General features: G+C 39.1%; 1 protein-coding gene across 1 annotated transcript in view; it reads right to left on the reverse strand.

The window, feature by feature from the left end:
• The window catches only part of LOC121380863 (myomodulin neuropeptides-like), a 151,161-nt gene that overhangs the window by 56,994 nt on the left and 68,252 nt on the right, over window positions 1-25,915 (reverse strand). The gene's annotated exons all lie outside the window — the stretch shown is intronic.

Genomic DNA, 25,915 nt, shown 5'->3' on the forward strand with positions numbered 1-25,915 from the left:
AGAGAAATATCCCTTGTGGAATCGCGTGGGTATCTACCTATATGATTTGTTTCACCAATCCCCCAATTGTTTTGCATACCAAAATGGAGCGAACCGTTCACCCTCTATGAAAGCGTATACGTATCTGGGGAAATTTCGACGTCGCTATTAAATTAATCAGTGCATCGACGTATTTAAGTTAATGTCACGTTACGGCCAGCTAGCAGCGTGAAGGTTTTCATTCGATCATTCACTTCATTACTGCACTGTGCATGGAGAATAGATTTAAATACATTTTGGCCCGAGGTGGGTTGTTTCCAGGGACCAGGACTAACAAGGAAGCTGTGCATGACCCCCAAGTTATCAAGAACCCCCAGGGCTCCAGGAATTTAAAATGCACCCCACGCGGCGAAGGCGAGACGTACCCCAGTGGTAAAGCGCTCGCTTGATGCGCCGTCGGTCTGGGATCGATCCCCGTCGGTGGTCCAACTGGGCTATTTCTTGTTCTAGCCAGTGCACCACGACTGGTATATCAAAGGCCGTGGTACGTGCTATCCTGTATGTGGGATGGTGCATATAAAAGATCCCTTTCTACTCGCTTGATGCTACTAATGGGGAAAATATAGCGGGTTTCCTCTCTAAGACTATGTTAAAATTACAAATGTTTAATATCCAATAGCCGATGATTAATAAATCAATGTGCTCTAGTGATGTCCTTACACAAAACAAACTTACCCACGACAGGGATCGACCCCAAACCGACCGCGCATTAAGCAAGCGCTTTACCACTGGGCTACGTCCTTCCCCCGCGCACTGTCAAACAAAAAAGTCGACTTAACGATAGTACAAAAAGTTTATTTTGTTTAATGTCACCACTAGAGCACATTTAGAGCATGATTTAATAATCATCGGCTATTGGATATATCAGTCGTGGTGCACTGGCTAGAACGAGAAATAGCCAAATGGGACAACCGACGTAGATCTATCCTAGACTGATCGCGCTACAAGCGAGCACTTTACCAATGGGTTACGTCTCGCCCTATGATAGTACAAGAGTAAAAAGAAAGAAATGTTTTATTTAATGACGCACTCAACACATTTTATTTACGGTTATATGGCGTCAGACATATGGTTAAGGACCACACAGATTTTGAGAGGAAACCCGCTGTCGCCACTTCATGGGCTACTCTTTCCGATTAGCAGCAAGAGATCTTTTATTTGCGCTTCCCACAGGCAGGATAGCACAAACCATAGCCTTTGTTGAACCAGTTATGGATCACTGGTCGGTGCAAGTGGTTTACACCTACCCACCGAGCCTTGCGGAGCACTCACTCAGGGTTTGGAGTCGGTATCTGGATTAAATATCCCATGCCTCGACTGGGATCCGAACCCAGTACCTACCAGCCTGTTGACCGATGACCTAACTACAACGCCACCGAGGCCGGTCAAGTACAAGAGTATGTCCGTACCAGCGTGATATGTGACTCAAATGCTGTTTCACTTAGTTTTAATAATGTTGATAACAAAACGACAAAACGAGTCTAAAGCTGCATCTCCGTACAATAAAATCCAAGAGGTGTGTATACAAATGCATGTCATGATATGAAACAAACAAAATGAACGCAACCATGCTTATTTTTGCTTTTTAAATTTCTTTTTAAGAAAAAAGAATTATTGGTTAAATAAGCAGATCAACTAAAATGAACTAACACATGGCGGGGTAGTTATTCGGTATTCCCCTCTGGATTGGCCGCTGATGTAGTATGATATCTAAATATTTGATAGTTGACTGATTAACACGCTGATGCAAGTAATTGTCAGGCACGTCTTTTGATGGGAACTCTTGGCCGTTGCTACGTGTAGGTGAGAGTAAAGATAGAAACCAAAGTGTTTTGTTTTCTTTGTACCAACATTCTAGCATTCCATTCCATGCCTACACCACTAGACCATGCGTTTATAACCAAACAAACGTATAGTTTAAGATTTACATACCATGATCTGAATGGATTCTTACAGAACATGACGAAGCTAGGCGCTTGCCCTATCGGAAAGAAAAGTAAACGGTGACCCAAATAATACAACACGCCTGTTGTTCATATTCAACTTACTTGCGATTGGGACTGTAATGAATCAGAGTGTACTGTTGCTCATTGTAAGGAATTAATTGATTGGATTCAAACATTTGGTACTTGTACACGATGTGTGTGTGTGTGTGTGTGTGTGTGTGTGTGTGTGTATTTTTTTTTTTTTTTTGATATTCAACCAAAACGGCTGAATCATAAAAAAGAAAAATAGCTTATTTATCTTGTTATCATGAAATGAATATACTCTAATAATGGTTGTTGATCTGTGTAAGAGATGTAGAATCAATCCTCCTCAGCTGACCAGCAATTTGATGCAATTTGATGCCCCCACCTTCCCCGGTTCAACCATTACTCCTCAACTGTCACAGTAGTTTTATATGCCCTAGTCTGGAAAAGTGCATGCAAGATCCATTAAAAATACACAATGTAGTGACCGAAATATTACCTGTATGTATAACTACTACAACTCTCCCCCCCACCCCCCCTCAATTAAAACAAATAACCTTTCATGGCTCATTTTTGATATCGCAGGATATTTTTAAAACGACCATAGTTTTGCATAAAATTGTATGTTTTCAATTAAAGCACAAGGGTACTCCACAAAGTGGTACTGAATGAAATAACGATGCATACATTTATTGCTCATATACAGTTTTATTTTTTGACAACTGTGCTATCAAAAGTTAAGTGCTCCTCACATTTGTACCCAGCCAAGTGTTATTTGGTATAGTGTTAACTTATGTACCCTCTTAAAGTCTCAGACCCTAGTTTTAACCTGTAAAAATGGACACTAACTTTGGTTAAGTTACAAACCTCTAACACATTTGGAAGGAAGGAAGGAAATGTTTTATTTAACGACGCGCTCAACACATTTTATTTACGGTTATATGGCGTCGGATATATGGTTAAGGACCACACATATATTGAGAGAGGAAACCTGCTATCGCCACTTCATGGGCTACTCTTTCCGATTAGCAGCAAGGGATCCTTTATATGCACCATCCCACAGACATGATAGTACATACCACTGCCTTTGTTACACCAGTTGTGGAGCACCGGGACTGGCCTCGGTGGCGTAGTGGTTAGGCCATCGATCTACAGGCTGGTAGGTACTGGGTTCGGATCCCAGTCGAGGCATGGGATTTTTAATCCAGATACTGACTCCAAACCCTGAGTGAGTGCTCCGCAAGGCTCGGTGGGTAGGTGTAAACCACTTGCACCGACCAGTGATCCATAACTGGTTCAACAAAGGCTATGGTTTGTGCTATCCTGCCTGTGGGAAGCGCAAATAAAAGATCTCTTGCTGCTAATCGGAAAGAGTAGCCCATGTAGTGGCGACAGCGGGTTTCCTCTTAAACTCTGTGTGGTCCTTAACCATATGTCTGACGCCATATAACCGTAAATAAAATGTGTTGAGTGCGTCGTTAAATGAAACATTTCTTTCTTTGGAGCACCGGCTGGAACGAGAAATAGCCCAAAGGGTCCACCGACGGGGATCGTCCCGCCCCTGTAACACATTTAGATAAGCTTACAAGAGAGTGCAACAAGAGTCTGTGAAACGGTGAAATACCGTTAAAAATAGAGTAAAACTCCACTCGAAAACTGTTACTTCTCAGATGCACGTGCGTTTTTAGAAATATAAAAAATGCATTTTGTGGTATTAGAAACACCAGGATGGCCAGAAAAACTTTGTTTGTACAGAAATGGATAATTTAAACAATAAAATATAAGTAATACTAAAGTTTGATTTCAGTGATAATAAAGGGTTCTAATAGTGAAACGTATGCCTCAGTGTTTAAAAACTAGGCTCTGTACCTTTAAATGCATGCAAGATCCCTTGTTAGTTACCACGAGGTTCCTTCTCTCTTTACAGACGTGTTGCAGTTACCGCATCATAATGTGTCATAGTGTGGAACATCGGGGAGTGGCAACACCTTGGAGTCAAACGTTAAACTTTGCTCTTTTGGAACACATAGATAAACAAAGGCAAACAACATGGTAATTTGAAATAACAATTTTATTTGCAATATGTCTTCACATGAGACAAAATCATTTCAATGATTCAGATTATCACAGAAGTTCAACGCACACACAAAAAGAAGAAGAAAATAATTACCTTTAAGCTGGTCTTAATTACACTTCACTTGAGTGGCTGAGAACACGAAATAACAAGATTTGTTATTGGTCTTTAGCTCAAGTAGGAATATGGTAGTCCAATAAAAATTCATTCAGCAGACACTGAAGACCAGAGATGGCGGAAGCCCTGACTGGACAACCAATAAAAAACCGTGTTTCAAACAGAAGCATAATTCCCAGAACAAAAGGTGTCAATGTGCTATTGATTTGTCTTATTTTTATTTATTATTATTATTATTATTATTATTATTATTATTTGAAACGATGTGATTGTATTACAAACACTTGAACAATGTTCAACACTAAACCCATTTTACAAACTGACAAAAACAAAATATGGAAACCTTAGCAAAATCTGGATGTTGGTTCAGTGTTCCTTTTTAAAATTACCAACCGGCAACAATGCATTTTATACATCCTCATGGCAATATCATACTTAAATTTTTCAATAATATCCCATCTGCAAATTGGCATACAGTTGGCATCTTAATCATATCCAAAAATTAATCCTACTTAGTGTTTGTCTTAACAACCTTGAATGAAAAAACTAAAGAAAAAAGAATGCATTTCAATTTATATAACACAAATACATGACACGGGCTATTAATTTGTACAAAATATAGTCAAACAAGCTGCAATGATCATCTACATTAAGCAGTCATACTAACTTGTTTTAAGCAACCACCTGTCGGATGAGGCCATCTTGTAGCTTAACTTAGTTAATCTAGCAGAGAAAAATCTGTCCACACACTATAGTCACAACTTGACTACGTAAAGCAAGATAATCTATATTAAGCAAACACCTATTTAAGGCCACCTTGTTACAGTAATGTTTCCATATGGTTAACCTAGTGCCATCAAATCTGCATTAGGCATCTGTATAACTATTCAATGGTGTATTTTAGGGGGGTTCAGGGAACGTTCCCCCCTCCCCAAGTGCCATAGTGCATTAATTACCGTAAGCTTGCATATGATTTTATGGTACATTTACAAAAACTAATACCTCAGAAAGTGTGCTTTTGAATTGTATACCATCCCAAGAAAAATCCGTATCCACCCCATGTAAGACTGTTTTCTAACACATCATCATGGTACAAGATATATAAGTTTCTAAAAACAAGTGTTTCATAATTGGCAATGTTTGAGAAAAGGTACTTTCCTAGAAACACTTGCATGAAGAATATTTGAATATGACTTGATAGCCGTTAACTTTTGTCTTTTCTTTAGCAAGCAATCGTTTGGCTCATATTTCTGTTAAATGCCAAGTTGTTTAAGCAATTAGTTCATGAAATCCAATACATCAGCTTTTAGACTGTAATGCAAGCTACAGATGAAAAAAGAGAGAAGATTTTGGATCTTCATTAGGCCATAGTGGGCTTTAATAATTGTTTCTTAAAAAACCGTACACAACCACTAATCAATACTGTTCAAAAATGAGTTTCAAATAAGAAATGTTTTTTCTGTGTGTACATACAAATATATGTTAATTAGTAAAAACAAAATTAAGAAAATAAATAAACCACTGCCACCATATGGCAACACAACCTATATTTTCTAAAGATTCATGCAGATCTGGGCTTAGATCAAATTCAAACACTGGCACATCAAGTTGTTTCTTATCCACAAATGGTGTGTGTTGTCCTGTCTGTAAGGCAAGACTCATAAAACAGCCCTTCCTACTAAGAGTAGACAATATAGCAACTACAAGATTTTCTTTTGTTTTGTTGTTTTGTTGTTTTTCAGTTTTCAATTTTTATTTATTTTTAGACAGTGTTGCAATTACTTTGTTTAGACACTTAAGTGAGGCTTAGATATCCTTAGTTCACTTACAAAACGAGTTCTTGCTTGAAATATTAACATCTTAAACCTGTGATTAGTGGTTAAACAAGGCTACAAAAATACGAGCAATAATGGAAAAGTACCAATCAACAGAACTAACATGTTTCAATGTCCTTGTGAAAACCAAACAAGCTAACAAGGTGCATGTTTGACAAATCGCAGAGGTTTCGCCGTCAATTTTACACTCTCTACCCTTGGCATCAATTGGTTTTCACATGGCCATGTTAAACTACCCAGTCATGAACTTTTCACTACGATATCTTGTCTAACAACCACGTGTGATTTTGTAATAATTCCTATTAAGATATATAATGAACAGTCTCCATTACTTAATGGTATATTGGAATATCCCTTACTTATTTTGAACAATATACATTCCCACCAGGTTGGGATCGATAAATGAAGGGTTCGAGTCTCATTACTGGTTCCAATCTATAGTAAGGCAGCCCCTACACCGTGCTATCTTGCACGAATATATTGCACCTGTTAACCCTGCCCTCGACAAATGGTCTATATAACTGAGTTATTTGACAACGATAGCATTCTTGAACTTTACGTGAATATTAACATGGAAATAAATAAAAATAAATTGAATTCCATGGTAGTTTGTTTTCCCACATTTGCAGTTCGTTTTCATAAACCAATATTCTATCTATTTGTTTAAACAATGTTATTTCCGTTCAGAAAATCTGTAGGGGTTTAAAACAAAGTCTTATTTTGAGGGGATCTTCCAAGGTAGAATGACTCGATATTAAGAATTAATTTCGAACAGTGAAACAATTCTCTATAGGTTTACACAGGCCAGATATCAAATCAACCTATATAACGATTATTCACATCTGAGCGCGTATCTCGGCAGGGGATATTTATATAATTCCGCTACATTCAGAGGCGAAGCAAAGATGTTTTTGGAGGTGACGCAACTCGTAACCAGAGGGTCCCACGTACTGCGATAAATAAAATATTGTGGCCATAAACAATGACGGATGTTTTCCACCAAGGGAACACAATTTTTTTCTCTAGCTATGTTTTAGAAGGATTGTTTTGAGTTTCTTTCATTATAAGATGTTGCCGACATATTAACAAAATGACATATTAAATACACTTTCTTGTTAGAATATCAGTGCCTATATAAACAAGATGCTTGTTGTTCTAGTGTTTGTTTATTTTAACGACACCACTAGAGCACATTGATTTATTAATCATCGGCTATTGGATGTCAAACATTAGTTAATTTTGACATATAGTTTTAGATGGGAGACCCGCATCAGGCGAGCGCTTTACCACTGGTCTATGTTCAACCCAAACTGGATTTTACGTCCCAATAACTTATACTCAAAATATGCATCATACCTCAGCAAAAAAAGAAGAAAATAATAATAATAAAATAAAACATTACGTCACAAAAATACGAATAATACTATGTGCACACATCGTTCAAGATAAAATAGTTGTAACTTTGGTGAGGAAGACGAATTACACTTTTGATAAAATGTAACGGTTTCACACACGCACACACACACACACACACACACACACACACGCCCGCACGCGCACACATACACACACATACACACACACAGACGCCCGCACGCGCACACATACACACACACACACACACAAACACGCCATATTCTTTTCCACAAACGTTACCAAATAAATCCGTTATTTATTGAATATTGAATGAAATGGGAAAATATGTTTTTTCTATTCCTCTGCCAACTCATATTGCGCCATTAATAGGTCAATGTTATTATCAGATGTTTGAAGAAGTTTCCTTCTTTCAGTTTTCTCATTCCAACTAGTGCACTACAGCTGGTCAAAGGCCGTGGTATGTGCTTTCCTGTCTGTGGGAAAGTGCATATAAAAGATCGCTTGCTGCTGGTTTCCTCTATGATAACTGCGTGTCAGAATTACCAACTGTTCGACATCCAATAGCCGATGATTAATTAATCAATGTTCCTTAGTGGTGTCGTTAAACAAAACAAACTTTAACTTCAACCTTCTTTCAGTGTCCAGAGCTTCAACCTCATTGTGTTAATGTTCATTATTTGATAGTTTCACAGGGTGTATATGTCTGTGTTTCATATGATTCATATATATTCATGAATGGTTAATTGATTCTATCAAAATATCTTTACACTAATTATTATTCGGAACAAGTCGGTCTCGGCTGCGTTCGTTGGTATCGGAAATCAGTGAGTAAATTGCTAATTTTATTTCAAAAGTGATCATCGCCAAATGCATAAATACACGGGAGTTATTTCCCATATTTTTGTATGGAGGTCGTAAATGAATGTCGTAAATGATCGAAATAAAACAAAAATAGTTTTCATGGACAGTAGTATTTTATATGTCTTGTCGTGGAACTATTTCCCGATTGTACGAAAACAAAGTCAATTTCCAGATGGTAGTGTTAAAATTATTTCGTGAAACGGGACCCTGGATGTTATATCTTTAGTCGCATGTCATATAGAAACTAACTTCTTGTATTTGTCCTTTTATGTGCGTGAGTTTTTTATTTTGTTTCTTTTTCGTTTATTTTTTTTTTCATGTCCTTCTCTCTATTTATTTATTTTCATTCTCTAAAGTAGTGAAAATTTCCTTTTTAAATAGATGATCCAATATGGAAACTTTTTATCTAACCTTGTTTGATGCTCTTCAGTGGAACATGGTAGACAAGTTGTCAATTGTGGTCGGCTAGCTGTTTAAAACATGTTTACAATCTTCGGGGTGAGGGTGGGGGAGGCAGCGGTTCCGAATTACGAATATTTTCTAACATCTCGTCTGCACTTGACCTCTCTCCCACTCCTCCATCAATCCATCCATCTATAATTATATACTATTTCAAACAAATTACTATTCATAAGTGTAATTTCCTATATGGTGCCGACTAATTGCTATTTTTATTCTGGCTATTATATTTTAACTGTAGGAACGTCCTTGAATGTCTTCACTAAAATGGAGACATATTCGTAATCTGCACACCCTCGGGAGCTACATCATCAAATGAGTCACCATTACTTGATCTTTACTGCCGCGCGTGTTTACCTTGCTCACAGCAGGCGCTGTTTCGCCGTCCTTCTCTTTCCTTCACTGGTGTAAGCTTTAGGACGGTGTGCAGGCTTTATATCTCTCGATTGAACCGAAATGAATGTGTAGAAAACATCTTGTGTTGGTTCACAATTTACAAATACGAAATCAGTATGATAAAATACAACAGCAGACAATTTATATTTAAGTTCAATGTATATATGTATGTACGCATGTCAGTCTGTCTCTCTTTCTCTCCATCTATCTATCTATCTATCTATCTATCTATCTATCTATCCATCCATCCATCCATCCTTCTATCCATCCACCCACCCACTCACCCACCCACACACACACACACACACACACACACACACATACAAACATGTATATATTATATGTCTGTCTGTCTGTCTGTCTGTCTATCTATCTTTCTATATATGAGGTGTACGTTTTTGTGTGCTTTGTGTGTGTGGCAGTGGGCGTGAATTATGTGTGTCATCTCCATATCCCATGTTAAAACATGTATATTTATAATTGATAGATATAGGGAAAGGCTTTTGTGTATATCTGTAGGCTGTGTCTGTTGATAAAGGTTAACCGTCTTCTCGAAGAGAAATAAATATAATATAAATTAGTTTACAGGAGACGTGCAGGTGTAGTTATTGATCAGGTGGCAAAATTATATCGTTGCAAACCACTTGTACCGGATTACTGAATTTCAACTTGACAAGTTAATTAAACACGTTAATAATAGTGTTAGGATGAACTGAAATTGTTAAATTAATCATAATGACGTCTCTTGTTTTGGTTCATTATTTTCTTTTTATGTGTCTACTAGTACTTACTTATTAATCTCTCTCACTCTCCACCACCAAACGACAAGGAAAGAGTATATATTGTTTTTGTCTGTGATATACTTTATTAGCCGTAAATATACAGTTCATAGGCATTACAGACATTAAAATATAATACATATATCATTAAAGGGAGTTTGCTGCATTGTAAGCTGTTTCCGACTAATAAAATATTTTCTTGTTTACAATATCAATGTCTGTATATTCAATGTGTTTCTGGTCGTCTTAATATTTGTAAGAAGCCCAAACTGGATTTAAATAATTTCGTACGGTACGAAAAAATATTTTTTAGGCAATAAAATGAAAATTAACCTATTACAAATATTAGAACGATCAGAAACACGTTTAATATACAGCGACTAATATTCTAAACAAGAAAAGATATTTAATATATAATTTTAATCGTAGAAAGATTTTATTAGTCGATAACATCTTAAAAAATTGAAGAAAGCTCAGGAATGTCCCTTTAAGAGGGAAAAACAATTTACATTGCATGGAAAGTGATGGAAAAATTCAATATAAAATGTAAAAATAATTATCAATATAACAAAGAGTGTATAAAATACAAATAATATATATACTCCACTTACATATTATCATATATCTGCGTGGTTGCCGCTAGTAACTATTTACACAGCGTTATTAGCTGTTTAATGACATCACTAGAACATATTGATTAATTAATCATCGGTTACTGGTTGTAAAGCGTTTCGTAATTCTGACACATATAAATCTTCGTTAAAGTGGGCCCACCGACGGGGATCGACCCAATGGGCCCACCGACGGGGATCAACCCAATGGCCCACCGACGGGAATCGATCAAATGGGCCCACCGACGGGAATCGACCCAATGGCCCACCGACGGGAATCGACCCAATGGCCCACCGACGGGGATCAACCCAATGGCCCACCGACGGGAATCGATCCAATGGGCCCACCGACATGGATGAACCCAATGGCCCATCGACGGGGATCGATCAAATGGCACACCGACGGGAATCGATCCAATGGGCCCACCGACGGGAATCGATCCAATGGGCCCACCGACGGGGATCGATCCAATGGGCCCACCGACGGGGATCGACCCAATTGCACACCGACGGGGATCGATCAAATGGGCCCACCGACGGGGATCGATCCAATGGGCCCACCGACGGGGATCGACCCAATGGCCCACCGACGGGGATCGATCCAATGGGCCCACCGACGGGGATCGACCCAATGGCCCACCGACGGGGATCGATCCAATGGCACACCGACGGGGATCGACCCAATGGGCCCACCGACGGGGATCGATCCAATGGGCCCACCGACGGGAATCGACCCAATGGCCCCACCGACGGGAATCGACCCAATGGCACACCGACGGGAATCGACCCAATAGGCCCACCGACGGGAATCGACCCAATAGGCCCACCGACGGGAATGGATCCAATGGGCCCACCGACGGGAATCGACCCAATGGCACACCGACGGGGATCGACCCAATGGGCCCACCGACGGGGATCGACCCAATAGGCCCACCGACGGGAATCGATCGATGGGCCCACTGACGGGGATGGACGGGGATCGATCCAATGGCACACCGACGGGGATCGATCCAATGGGCCCACCGACGGGGATCGATCGAATGGGCACACCGACGGGGATCGATCGAATGGGCACACCGACGGGGATCGACCCAATGGCCCACCGACGGGGATCGATCCAATGGCACACCGACGGGGATCGACCCAATGGGCCCACCGACGGGGATCGACCCAATAGGCCCACCGAAGGGAATCGACCCAATGGCCCCACCGACGGGGATCAACCCAATGGCACACCGACGGGAATCGACCCAATGGCCCCACCGACGGGGATCAAGCCAATGGCACACCGACGAGGATCGACCCAATAGGCCCACCGACGAGAATCGACCAAATGGGTTCACCGACGGAGATCGACCCAAGACCGAGGCCCGTGCTTTACCAATGGGCTGTGTCCCGTCCAATCGTAGTTTTTTGAAGGAAAAAACACGCTACAATTTCCCGCTAATAGCAAGTAATCTTTTATATGCACTTTCCCACAAACAGGACAGAACATACCATGACGTTGATAAACCAGTCGTGGTCGCTGGTTGGGACGTTCGTGATAACCGAAGTGTTCTGAACTGTCACACTAGGATGTATATTAAAACATACATAGTACCACAAGCGTCCGCGAAACGGTCAAATGAAAACACAGCCTTAAAATGATACAGACGTTTGGACGGTTAAGAACACACTAGATGTACAGAACTGAATAGTATGTACAGGAAACGGGCATACAACCAGGTGCGGCCATTGGAACTGATTGAACCCTGCAACCATCTCGTTTCGACAACCTGCACCACCAGGCTGGATTCTTTTTTAGCGCGATTTTTGCCTCCACGTCATTTCTCCGGCTGGCTTATGTCGACTTGTTTTTTCGTGACTCGTATGGCGGCCATTTAGCAAGAACGCCACGGTTGTTCGCGTTTAGTCTCTACATGTTCGAGCCTGTCCTAGCAGCACTGGAAGATTGACCGCCCCACTCCAAGAAGAAATAGGAAGCGGAGTCGGCCCCTACTACTCTTTTCTGGACTTTACTTTGTTTTATATTGATACCATCTCGTATCCTCCGGAGTCGGGCCCATCCGCACCACTATACCAACCCATGACGACTGGATTATACCCTAGTCTGATACTCTCTCTCTCTCTCTCTCTCTCTCTCTCTCTCTCTCTCTCTCTCTCTCTCTCTCTCTCTCTCTCTCTCTCTCTCTCGTTCAGACGGATCCGCTGTTCAAGATCTGTATTTTAGCACAGCACTACACCTCCAACGTCTAATGACTGTCAATCTGGGGGGTTTCTTGACAGGATGCAACCCATGTCGTCCCTACAAGCTGTGCACCCTGACGGCCTTAACGAGACCAAACAGGTGGACATATAGATCGGACTTTAAAGTTTTATGTCGAAATTACTTTCTTTTTTCAATATTATTAAATAGTCCGATCATCTCTTCTTTGCCTTATTTATTTTTGGACTGTCCTTATATTTGGCCGAGCAGTCAATTTAAAAATAAAAAATTAGCTTGTAACTTTTCATTTTTTTTTTTTTTTAATTCTATTAACTTTCTTTTTTTTACTAATTGCTACTTTCAAAATTCTGCCCATTTTCAACTCTACCCAGCCCCCTTCTGTCCCGGACCCAGTCACTGGCGAAGTCAGAGATTGTGCCCGGGAGAGACGTGCCTTAATTGGATATAGGCACGTCAATATGTTATCTAATCCAATCCAGAGGTATCGTACGTTGCTAGTAGAGGACTACGTAAGAATTATTGTACGTTGCTTGTAGAGGACTACGTAAGAAGTATCGTACGTTTGTAGAGGACCACGTAAGAAGTATCGTACGTTGCTAGTAGAGGACTACGTAAGAAGTATCGTACGTTTGTACAGGACCACGTAAGAAGTATCGTACGTTGCTTGTAGAGGACCACGTAAGAAGTATCGTACGTTTCTAGTAGAGGACTACGTAAGAAGTATCGTACGTTGATTGAAGAGGACTACGTAAGAAGTATCGTACGTTTGTAGAGGACTATGTAAGAAGTATCGTACGTTGCTTGAAGAGGACTACGCAAGAAGTATCGTACGTTTGTAGAGGACTACGTAAGAAGTATCGTACGTAGTCCTCTACACGCTGCTGGTCTAGACATTTTAAATAAAAGGTAAAATGTAAATGAAATGTAAATGAAACCAAAAGGCAGAACGAAACTTGACTGTTTTGAGTAAAGAGTAAATCAGAGATACCAAGACCATCATCTGCTATTGACGATATAGGAAGTTTAATATGTCTTTAATGACACCTAGATACAATTATATACAGCTTTTTGTGTCCAACTTACGAAGTTTGATTCACACACACATACACACATGCCCACACACACACACGCGCACACACACGCACGCACACGCACACACACATACAAGTTTTTTTAACGACAAAACTAGAGCAAATAGATTGTTAATTATCAACTATTGGATGCCAAACATGTTTTTTAATTCTGACATATAGTCTGAGAGAGGAAATCCACTACATTTTTCCATTAGCAGCAAGGGATCTTTTATATGCACCATCCAAAAGACAGGATAGCCCAATGGGCTTACCGACTGGGATCGATCCTAGACCGAACTGGCATCAAGCGAGCGCTTTACCACTGGGTTACGTCTCGCCCGAGAGAGAGAGAGAGAGAGAGAGAGAGAGAGAGAGAGAGAGAGAGAGAGAGAGAGAGAGAGAGAGAGAGAGAGAGAGAGAGAGAGAGAGAGAGAATTTTTTTTTTTTTGTATCGTAAATATCATATATTAGGAATAAAAATTGTATTATGCGAGCCTCTGGCAGTTCATAATATTCGTGGGTGGTTGTTTTTAAACACACGGTTCGACATGCCGTTTTTTTTAAAATGCGTACAGCGGTTTATTTCGATTTTGATTTAAATGGTACATCATCGTATCCGTAGCTCGAACTCTGTTGAAAATCACAATGACGCAGTAAAATGTTTCGCCAATCACAGCGCTCGATTCCGCGTTTACGTGAGATGTTGCATACCTAACACGTTATGGCGACGTGTTAAAAAGTGAAAAATGTAAAAACAAATTCTGGTCAAGAAATAGTTTTGTGTATTAGGGTTTTTAAAAATAAATAATACATTTATTTACAATAAAAATAAAGTTTGTTGAACTTAAAATAGTTTATTACATTGTATGTATGATAGCTGGCGTACCTGTAAAAATATCGTGAATAAATCGTGGATAAAATATTGAAAATCGAATCGAAGAAAATAAGAAAACGAATGGTGACGGCCTCTCAAAAGACAATATGGTTTACGGAAAATATCCCACAATGGGTATCTCCGCCACTCTGTTCCACCAAGTGATCTTAGAGCCACCAGGGGTGCTGCGTTCTTGGGTTCACATCCGAAAATGCTTGTAATGGAACATGGTATATATGCTTTTAACCAAAAGTGCACTATGTCTTCGTTAACTGCCCCACTATATCTTAAGTGCATACGGTAGTTATCCACTTAAAGTGATCTTTGGGCTAAGATCGCTTCGTGGAACGGGGCCCTGGGATGACAAGATTTACTACTGTGACGGAGGACAGGGGTCTTAGTACGCGTGTAACGCAGAATCTTAACAGTATTCCGGTGTGAGACATTAGCGCGACAGAATCCTGACAGTACGATTCCGAGACAACGGACGTGTTTCCACTATGATTGTACGTAACAGACTAAAAGGTGTGAGACCTAAGCACTCCTAACAGTACGATTCCGAGACAACGGACGTGTTTCCTGTATGACTGTACGTAACAGACTAAAAGGTGTGAGACCTAAGCACGACAGAATCCTAACAGTACGATTCCGAGACAACGGACGTGTTTCCTGTATGACTGTACGTAACAGACTAAAAGGTGTGAGACTTTAGCGCGACAGAATCCTAACAGTACGATTCCGAGACAACGGACGTGTTTCCTCTATGACTGTACGTAACAGACTAAAAGGTGTGAGACTTTAGCGCGACAGAATCCTAACAGTACGATTCCGAGACAACGGACGTGTTTCCTCTATGACTGTACGTAACAGACTAAAAGGTGTGAGACTTTAGCGCGACAGAATCCTGACAGTACGATTCCGAGACAACGGACGTGTTTCCTCTATGACTGTACGTAACAGACTAAAAGGTGTGAGACTTTAGCGCGACAGAATCCTGACAGTACGATTCCGAGACAACGGACGTGTTCCCTCTGTGACTGTACGTAACAGACTAAAAGGTGTGAGACTTTAGCGCGACAGAATCCTGACAGTAAGATTCCGAGACAACGGACGTGTTTCCTCTGTGACTGTACGTAACAGACTAAAAGGTGTGAGACTAGCGCGACAGAATCCTGACAGTACGATTCCGAGAGAACGGACGTGTTTCCTCTATGACTGTACGTAACAGACTAAAAGGTGTGAGACTTTAGCGCGACAGAATCCTGACAGTACGATTCCGAGACAACGGACGTGTTCCCTCTATGACTGTACGTAACAGACTAAAAGGTATGAGACTTTAGCGCGACAGAATCCTAACAGTAAGTAAAGTTTGTTTTATTTAACGACGCCGCTAAAGCACATTGATTTTTTATCTTATCATCGGCTATTGGACGTCAAACATATGGTCATTCTGACACTGTTTTTAGAGGAAACCCGCTGTCACCACATAGGCTACTCTTTTTACGACAGGCAGCAAGGGCTCTTTTATTTGCGCTTCCCACAGGCAGGATAGCACAAACCATGGCCTTTGTTGAACCAGTTATGGATCACTGGTCGGTGCAAGTGGTTTACACCTACCCATTGAGCCTTGTGGAGCACTCACTCAGGGTTTGGAGTCGGTATCTGGATTAAAAATCCCATGCCTCGACTGGGATCCGAACCCAGTACCTACCAGCCTGTAGACCGATGGCCTGCCACGACGCCACCGAGGTTGGTCCTAACAGTAAGATTCCGAGACAACGGACGTGTTTCCTCTATGATTGTACGTAACAGACTAAAGCCCAGTTCTCACTTGAACGATTTTTCGTACAACTGCGGTGCGACTAAAAGATTGTACAGCCGTGCGATTCCTGTACGAATTACCTAGGTCCCCCCCCCCCCCCCACCCCCTCGCGCAGTCTCACTTGTGCAACTGCCATGCGACTGCCTTTCTGCACCGGGCTCGCATACGCTCGCATGAGATTTGCACAGGTTGCACGACAGTTGAACGGAAGTCTGATGGATGTCGCACGGGAGTCGCAGGGGGTCCGCTGGGAGTCGCACATCTCGTCTCCCTTAAGACTTACGTACGACTCCCGTGCGACCTATCATACTGCCGTGCGTCTGCTGTGCAACCTCTATACGACCAATGCGAACTGTGCGAACCTAGAGACAGCCGTACGATAATTTTAAACATTTGAAAAATGTCGCACCGGCATGCGACATGTCCGAAATACACACGACACCCCTACAACGTGTGCGAATCATCAACATACTGCCGTGCGACTCCCGCACGCCCTGTACGATTTGGTGGTCGCACGGAATACGCGTAGAAAATCGTTCAAGTGAGAACGGGGTTTAAAAGGTGTGAGACTTTAGCGCGACAGAATCCTAACAGTAAGATTCCGAGACAACGGACGTGTTTCCTCTATGACTGTACGTAACAGACTAAAAGGTGTGAGACTTTAGCGCGACAGAATCCTAACAGTAAGATTCCGAGACAACGGACGTGTTTCCTCTATGACTGTACGTAAGAGACTAAAAGGTGTGAGACTTTAGCGCGACAGCATCCTAACAGTAAGATTCCGAGACAACGGACGTGTTTCCTCTATGACTGTACATAACAGACTAAAAGGTGTGAGACTTTAGCGCGACAGCATCCTAACAGTAAGATTCCGAGACAACGGACGTGTTTCCTCTATGACTGTACGTAACAGACTAAAAGGTGTGATACGCCCACTACTTATTGCGGTTCATTGTGAAACGCGGCTGAGTTGACAGAGCAATAACAAATTGGAATTTAGCTTCTTGCCTAAAAGTGCACTGGTCAGATGAGTGTCATGTCTCACTGCATGTCGTTGTGAGAAGAACGTTAAAAACGAAAACTGTGCATTGTTCGACTGACAAACGTATTTTGATGTATAAATTGTAACATTTACATACGGGTATCCTTTGTTTGAAACATCATTGTTTGAAAATGCTTGTAAAATACGAGAATGTGAGTAACAGGTGTTCGTGTCAGACGTCTCTACTGACGTCATATGATTGTGGACTAAGGAAAGTTAAAAACAACTGATGGGCGGCCAAAACATGGAGACAAGAATATGCAACTAAAGGTGTAAATATGAACGAAAATTATTTGACAGCAAATACAAATGTTAGCTTGAATTAGCTCATTTTAATAGTATCTACGCTATTTTTATATTATTGTAAAGTTCTTTCCTTTATTGTTAAATTGGCTTAAAATATTCATTAATATTATATTTTATTTTGAAGCTATACACATCCCCAGGTCAAATAAATATAGCTTTTTGGGACGGAACTACGTTTACACTAGTTATGATCAGCAAATGAATATTATATTTTTGACAGTTACTTATTCTTTACTTTCTTGTTCACTGTTTTGATTTTTTAAAACCGTTTTAAAGACAATTTTTATTTTATAAATAAGAAATAAATTAAAAACTATTTTGTTTTGGTGTATAGATATTGTAGACAACAAACTACTGAACACGTGTGGATATACTACTTTAGAAAACTGTAAACTTGAGAATTTTGTGTTCATGTGGATTGCAGTATAAATAAAATAACTGGTTACTGTCTTAAGATATTGACGTTATCCTACCTACATGTTGGCCGAATGGCGACTGCCGCACAGCACAGCCTCACGGCATTCGCGATACACACCTTCGCAGGATAAAGCCAATATCGTATGACAGTAACTACTTATTCTCTATATAACACAAAAATATAAGCCAACAAAGAAACACTATTTGTTTTCAAATATATTAATGCATGAATCGTAAACTCGCGCACTGAAAGTCAAATATAAATATATATATATATATATATATATATATATATATATATATATATATATAAATATATATATATATATATATATATATATATATATATATAATATATATATATATATATATATATCATAAACTATAACCAATCTGATCGGGTTTTCAATCCGTTAACATTACGTTGGTAGCTATGAGCTATCTGCTATTGGCTGATTCACATACTACACCGTAACCGTAGGCTTTTTATCTTAATAAATGAATTAACTAGTGCTCGGTATTCGGTCTGAAAATGGTATTCGAATATTCGATGGAAATGATGAGCGAATATTCGAATATTCGAATACTAACTGAACAACAACTGACTCATCAAACTAACGGGTGTTTTATAGTTTGAATTGTGTGATGGACTGTTAATAACACCAAAAAAAGCAAGTTACGATTTATTTAACAACACTAAGACACATTACAAGATGACAATAACGTGCATGACAAGAATACGTATAGAATACCTATAGTCAACAATGAACACCAGGGCCCGTGCTTATCAATCTTAAAGTCTAGACTTTAATAAAGTTCAGACTTTAACGTAATGCTATTTGAATGGCGTTGCCATGACATTAAAGTCTGCCTGAATTTCAACGAAAATACCCATATCTGCATAACAATTTTTTTTCATATAATTAGCATTTCTACAAAACAGCCTATAATGGTTGTAAACGAATCACTACGCATTTTTACATGGATTACAACTAATTCTAAGGGTAGAATGATGGAAATACATGGTAAAAAGGTCTCAGGTTAACACATTTTGCGCGAATATCTGTATCATTGTTTTGAGGGTTTGCCCCGTCTCGTACGCTTATGACTACATCTCATTTAGAGTAATTTTTCCCATAAGACGTAAGCAAAAATAAACCCAGATATTCGAATACTTGAAAATAATATTCGAATATTTCTAATAGTAAATTAGCGAGCGAATATTCGAATATTCGGACCGAACACTAGACTTTTAAAACGCACGAAGTACTTACCGATATCATTTATATTAAAAAGAAATCAACGAGAAAGCTGTTACGTAATAAGTGAAATTACAGTTATATATAATACTGAATTATTAATTTCACGTTTCAGTTGAGAAACATGAGAAAATTCAATATCAACCTAGAAAAGGCCAGATATGTACAGGTCAGTTTGAGGATTAAAACCGCTTGAGCTGAGTTAACCGTGGTATACGAAAACAGCCGATCAATAAAATATTTATATCGAGATTAAATTTCAGGTTTAAAGTTCCAAGTGTGATTAACTAAAAAAATATATAATTGATTACTAAAACGTTCATAAAATATAGGGAAAATGTAGCCTATATATATTTTTAAGTGCATTAAAATTAGAAGTAAATCTGAACTGACGCAAACGCAAAAATCGAAGGGTTTAAAAATGGTCTATTTTCACAACGTTTGTGACGTTACATAAATTGGTAGCAAGACCGAGATTTATATTTGTGATGATGAAGAACACGCACAGCTGCTATCTCCACTGTTAGCCGGTGAACAACGAGGTCGTGACGGGTTTCCCAAAATACCACTTACATTTCGTTTTTTACAGAAATAGTTCAAATTTTTTTCTAGAACAACACACAACCTTATTGTTTCGACATTTATTTATAAATAAATACAATCCTGACTATTTTTGGAACTTTTTCTTACTTTCTCATTGGTAACAGGTGTGGTTTATTTTCATTGGTTTGCAACAATCCTGGAGTCAGTCTCTTTACATAGGAATGCCATGGTATGTCCTATCCTGTTTGTGGGATGGTGCATATAAAAAACATCCCTTGCTACTAATGGAAAAATGTAGCGGGTTTCCTCTCTAAGACTATAATTATGTCAACATTACCAACTGTTTGATATCCAATAGCCGATGATTAATAAATCAATGTGCTATAGTGGTGCAGGGCTCGACCTTAGTGGTAGCCCGGAGTGTTTTGGTACCCATTTGTAGCTCGGGCTACCAGATATCTAAACCTAGTAGTCCGCTGGGCTACTAGATTTTTGGCACATCCAGTTACTCTGCAATCAACAAGACGCTGAAACACCAACAAAAAAAAACCCCACCTAAAGTAACATGTTTAAATAAAAGTAAACGATTTTGCTTTTTTCTCTCTTTTTTTAAATTTATTACAATTATGGGGCTACCAATTTTTACTGACGGCTACCAGATTTTATAACCTGGTAGCCCGGTGGGCTACCAACTGAAAAAAGTTAAGGTCAAGGCCTGCACTGGTGTCGTTAAACAAAATAAATTTTAACTTGGTTTAAACAATATTTATTAGCAAATCAAATTTGGGATTGGCCAACAGGCAAGTGCCTATATTAAGGCCTCTCCCTACATTTAACAAATATACATGTTATACATCAAGATGGCTAGAACAATATTACAAAAAAGATAACACGGATAGTGGGGGAATAGAAGAGAGGAGTGTGTAGAAGAAACAAAGAATAAATAGCAAACAGTTATAATGGTTAAATGGTTAATTGATCTCGAAACGCTTACTATTAATAAGAAAATTCTGAACATAATTAAATATAGAGATATTATCTTGCACACTTAAATTTGAATCTCCAAATAGCAAAGTATGACACTTGAGATTATAATAGTTCAGTAAATGGGTATTGCGAGCTGCAGCATATATTGGGTAAAAACATAAAACATGTTCTGCATCTTCAACTGGATGGCTACAAATACAAGAAGGAGTATCTGTCACATGTCGTACAAATTTGTGACCATTCAAATCACTGGTACCCAAACGGAGTCGGCTATGTAGAATCTGTTGCCATCTATCATCTTCATAGAAATAAGATGGAACAGCAGGGTCGTGTTTGTTCATTTGTATTTTAAAAAATTTTAATGAAGAAGAATTTCTAATATCAGGCAACAGATTGTTCCATAATTTTATAGCAGAAGGAAAGAAGCAGTTCGAAAACAATTTTGTTCGACAAAAATATGTTTGTAGGTTCTCCGCATTACGCATATAGTATTCATTATGTTCTGCAGCTGAGCGAGGTAGTTGTAAGTTTAAAATTTGGTAACATGTTATTTGAAAGTTTATACATCATACAGAGTTTGTGTCGCTTCCTCCTTTCTAGTAAAGATATGAAACCGATTTCTCTATATAACAACTGGTGAGATGTTCCTCTAACAACACCACAAATTGTACGAAGATCATCTAATTGGAGAGACCGGCCTCGGTGGCGTCGTGGCAGGCCATCGGTCTAAAGGCTGGTAGGTACTGGGTTCGGATCCCAGTCGAGGCATGGGATTTTTAATCCAGATAATACCGACTCCAAACCCTGAGTGAGTGCTCCGCAAGACTCAATGGGTATGTGTAAACCACTTGCACCGACCAGTGATCCATAACTGGTTCAACAAAGGCCATGGTTTGTGCTATCCTACCTGTGGGAAGCGCAAATAAAAGATCCCTTGCTGCTAATCGGAAGAGTAGCCCATATAGTGGCGACCGCGGGTTTCCTCTCAAAATCTCTATGGTCCTTAACCATATGTCTGACGCCGTATAGCCGTAAATAAAATGTGTTGAGTGCGTCGTTAAATAAAACATTTCTTTCTTTCTAATTGGAGATTTTCAAGGCCTGATATATAGTACAGTTGTCCTAAATTATATTTGCATAGTCAAATATGGGAAGAATAAACGATCTGTATATTTGTTTCTAATGCCTTTCTAGATAATCTAAATTTAACTTTACAACGGGTCATAGATTTGTAGGAATAATTCAAATGACTTGTGTACAGAAATACGTTGATAGCTATCAGCCATTGTTTTGCTAAGCAATTTATCTCTCATTTGACACGAATATTGATGAAACACAAGCACTATGCTACTATAAATACAATATTAAAAAAACACTTTAAAAAGCACTTAATCCTCATTCCATTAAAAGTTTCAGCTGTGTTCAATTATATCACTTTTTGCTACGAATCAGAATAAAAACTCTCCTGTTTCAAAGATATTTACTATTAAAAACATTGAAAACTGTTTTATCCTTGTTAAAGTGTTTTTTATCTAAACGCACCATATTTGCTTATAGAATTAAAACAGTTCTTATTATAGCTACAAATGATAACACTAAATTACGTTACTTTTCGATGATATGCCGTAAGCAAAGCTGCACTTAAAAAACATAGAACCAGATGCAGCTGGAAAAACAAACCCTTCGTCACTGGCCCACATAAACTGAACAATGTTCAAGCAAATTCGTCATCCGGGCTCTAAACAAAACAGCACCTGAGGAGCATTCGATTTCTGCTGAGAAAATGATCTGGGAAGTATATAATTTCTACACATCACGATGAGTGTAAATGTTGCCCCGCGGCCACTACATAAATTAAAGTGATCAGCTGCAATTGTGGCGATCTTGAAGGCTTGTGTCCAACTGATTCTAACCGTCTTAACAGCCTGTCTTGAGACGCACGAGAACATGTTTTATTACGCGCCCTACAAGGACTCTTAGAACTGTATGCACTTATTTCCAACGGGTCATAGAAGAGCGGACCAGCCTCGATGGTGTCGTGGTTAAGTCATCGGACACAAGGCTGGTAGATACTGGGTTCGCAGCTCGGTACTGGCTCCCACCCAAAGGAGAAACCACACCTGGACTGTTCATCGTTTTATATTATAAATAAAAACGCTCATAAAAGCAATATGCATATATACTTTTCGAAGTAATTATACACAGATGTTCAGACAGTGTGTGACCGACGTACATCGTTTTGGTAGGTACGTCCGTCACACTAAACATTGTCATGAATATGGTCAAACAAACTTAACTAAACGTGTTAAAATACACTGACAGGACATTTACCTGAACCAATCCCAGTATTGAACAATTCAGGTAAGTTAAGGTTTGTTTTGTTTAACGACACCACTAGAGCACATTGATTAAATAATCATCGGCTATTGGATGTCAAACATTTGATTATTCTGACACGTAGTCATCAGAGGAAACCCGCTACATTTTCCCTAATTCAGCAAGGGATCTTTTATATGCACTTTCCCACAGACAGGACAGCACATACCACGGCCTCTGACCAGTTGTGATTCACTGGTTGGAACCAGAAAATGCCCAGTCAGCTGAATGGTTCCATCGAGGTGCTTCAATCCGGCGACGCAAACACCTCAAGCAAGCACTCACCCGACAGAGCTAAATCCCATCCCAATTTAAGAAATACAGATCTTTATTCTGTTGATGGGGACATATTAGTACATGCTCTGTAATGAAGTTATCATCTTTATTGTGTTGATGGGGACATATTAGTACAGGCTCTGTAATGAAGTTATCATCTTTATTGTGTTGATGGGGACATATTAGTACACGCTCTGTAATGAAGTTATCATCTTTATTGTGTTGATGGGGACATATTGTGTTCATGGGGACATATTAGTACAGGCTCTGTAATGAAGTTGTCATCTTTATTGTGTTCATGGGGACATATTAGTACATGCTCTGTAATGAAGTTATCATCTTTATTGTGTTCATGGGGACATATTAGTACACGCTCTGTAATGAAGTTATCATCTTTATTGTGTTCATGGGGACATATTAGTACACGCTCTGTAATGAAGTTATCATCTTTATTGTGTTGATGGAGACATATTAGTACACGCTCTGTAATGAAGTTATCATCTTTACTGTAAGGCTATAATAAGTCTAACCTACTAAATAAAGCTTTAGGTGGGTCTGGGGAGCAGGGAATAATTATAATGTGAGATTTCTGTTAATATACATTATACAGTTAAAAAACATTCTAAACAATCCCAATGAAAGAATAATTAATAAACACGGAGAAGGTATTGTCTCGTGGAAATGTTCGTAAGATACATGTAATGACGTAGAAATGTTCGTAAGATACATGTAATGACAATGTCAAGACCTTAAAAAGTTATTTTCAAATTTCAGACTGTCCCCAAAATAGTTTACAATATATTAAACTGATGGTGGGGGCGAGGATGTTATAAATATGACTACCTATATGATTACTAGCAATAACGGTAGGTAGGTTCTAATCAAACACCTCAATTTGATCCCACCCTGGTCCCAAGATTGTGGGTTTTCTTAAAAGAAAAGGGGATTTAAGAAAACATAGATAAAAAAATATAGACAAATGAACAGGTGTGCAAATAATAGTGTGAAAACATGGATCTAGTTGAGCGTTCGCCTGATGTTCTGAAGTCATAGAACTGGAACACCCCCCCCCCCCCCGTGGATCCTTATTTTTTCCCATTCCAACCAATCCCTCACAATCGGTTGTATATTAAAGGTCATGATATGTGCTGTCATATATGTGGGGAGTGCATGGGAAATGTAACAAATATCCTTTGAAAATTGTGTTAGAAGTATCAAATGTTTGACATCCAATTGCCGATAATTAATTATTAATCAATCAATTCACGCCCGTCACACATTTTATGTACGTCCGTCACAATATTAACCATGTATCAGTTAGGTCCAGTTACTTTATTACATTTTGAATATGCAGTGATGCTTTTCCCTGATGGTCAGACTGTATGTAGAGTTTGTTTGTTTAACGACACCACTAGAGCACATTGATTTATTAATCACCGGCTATTGGATGTCAAACATTTGGTAATTTTGACAAATAGTCTTAGAGAGAAAACCCGCTACGTTTTTTCCATTAGTAGCAAGGGATCTTTTATATGCACCATCCCACAGACAGGATAGCACACACCACGGCCTTTGATACCAGTCGTGGTGCACTGGCTGGAACAAGAAATAGTCCAATGGACCCACCGACGGGTATTGATAGACTGTATGTAAAAATAGGAATTTGTTATGTGAGTACTAACAATTCACAGAATTTTGACAACATGTTGATGACACTGACTTTTCATTAATTCTGCATGTACGTCCATCACACGCCTTTCCAATATTTCTGTCAATTTTTTTAAATATATTATTCAGGAGCCTAATATACAACTCTAACTAATGGTTAAATGAAGCCATTATCAACTTTCCTATTTTTATTTACTTTTTAACTATTTAGTATTTTAGCTGTCCATTGTGTACGTCCGTCAAAATGGAATTGTCCAGTAGTGGAAGAGAACCGGTATTTCAACGTAATTGTAGTTTAAAACAATATTGGCATATTTTAAACGTAACTATCACAACGAATCGATGCAGTAGCATTAACACATAAATACCTGTGGTACTCTCCTGTGCCCAGGTGTTTATGGCTTTGATCACCGACAAAGTACGTGGCTAATTAGTACAAACTATGTAGATTACAAAATCTTAAACAAGGTGTACATTAATTATTCATAAATGAGAAACACTTTTTGTACTAAAATACAATATAGTAA

This window comes from Gigantopelta aegis, chromosome 9, assembly GCF_016097555.1.
Source record: "Gigantopelta aegis isolate Gae_Host chromosome 9, Gae_host_genome, whole genome shotgun sequence".
Taxonomy (NCBI): Eukaryota; Metazoa; Mollusca; class Gastropoda; order Neomphalida; family Peltospiridae; genus Gigantopelta; species Gigantopelta aegis.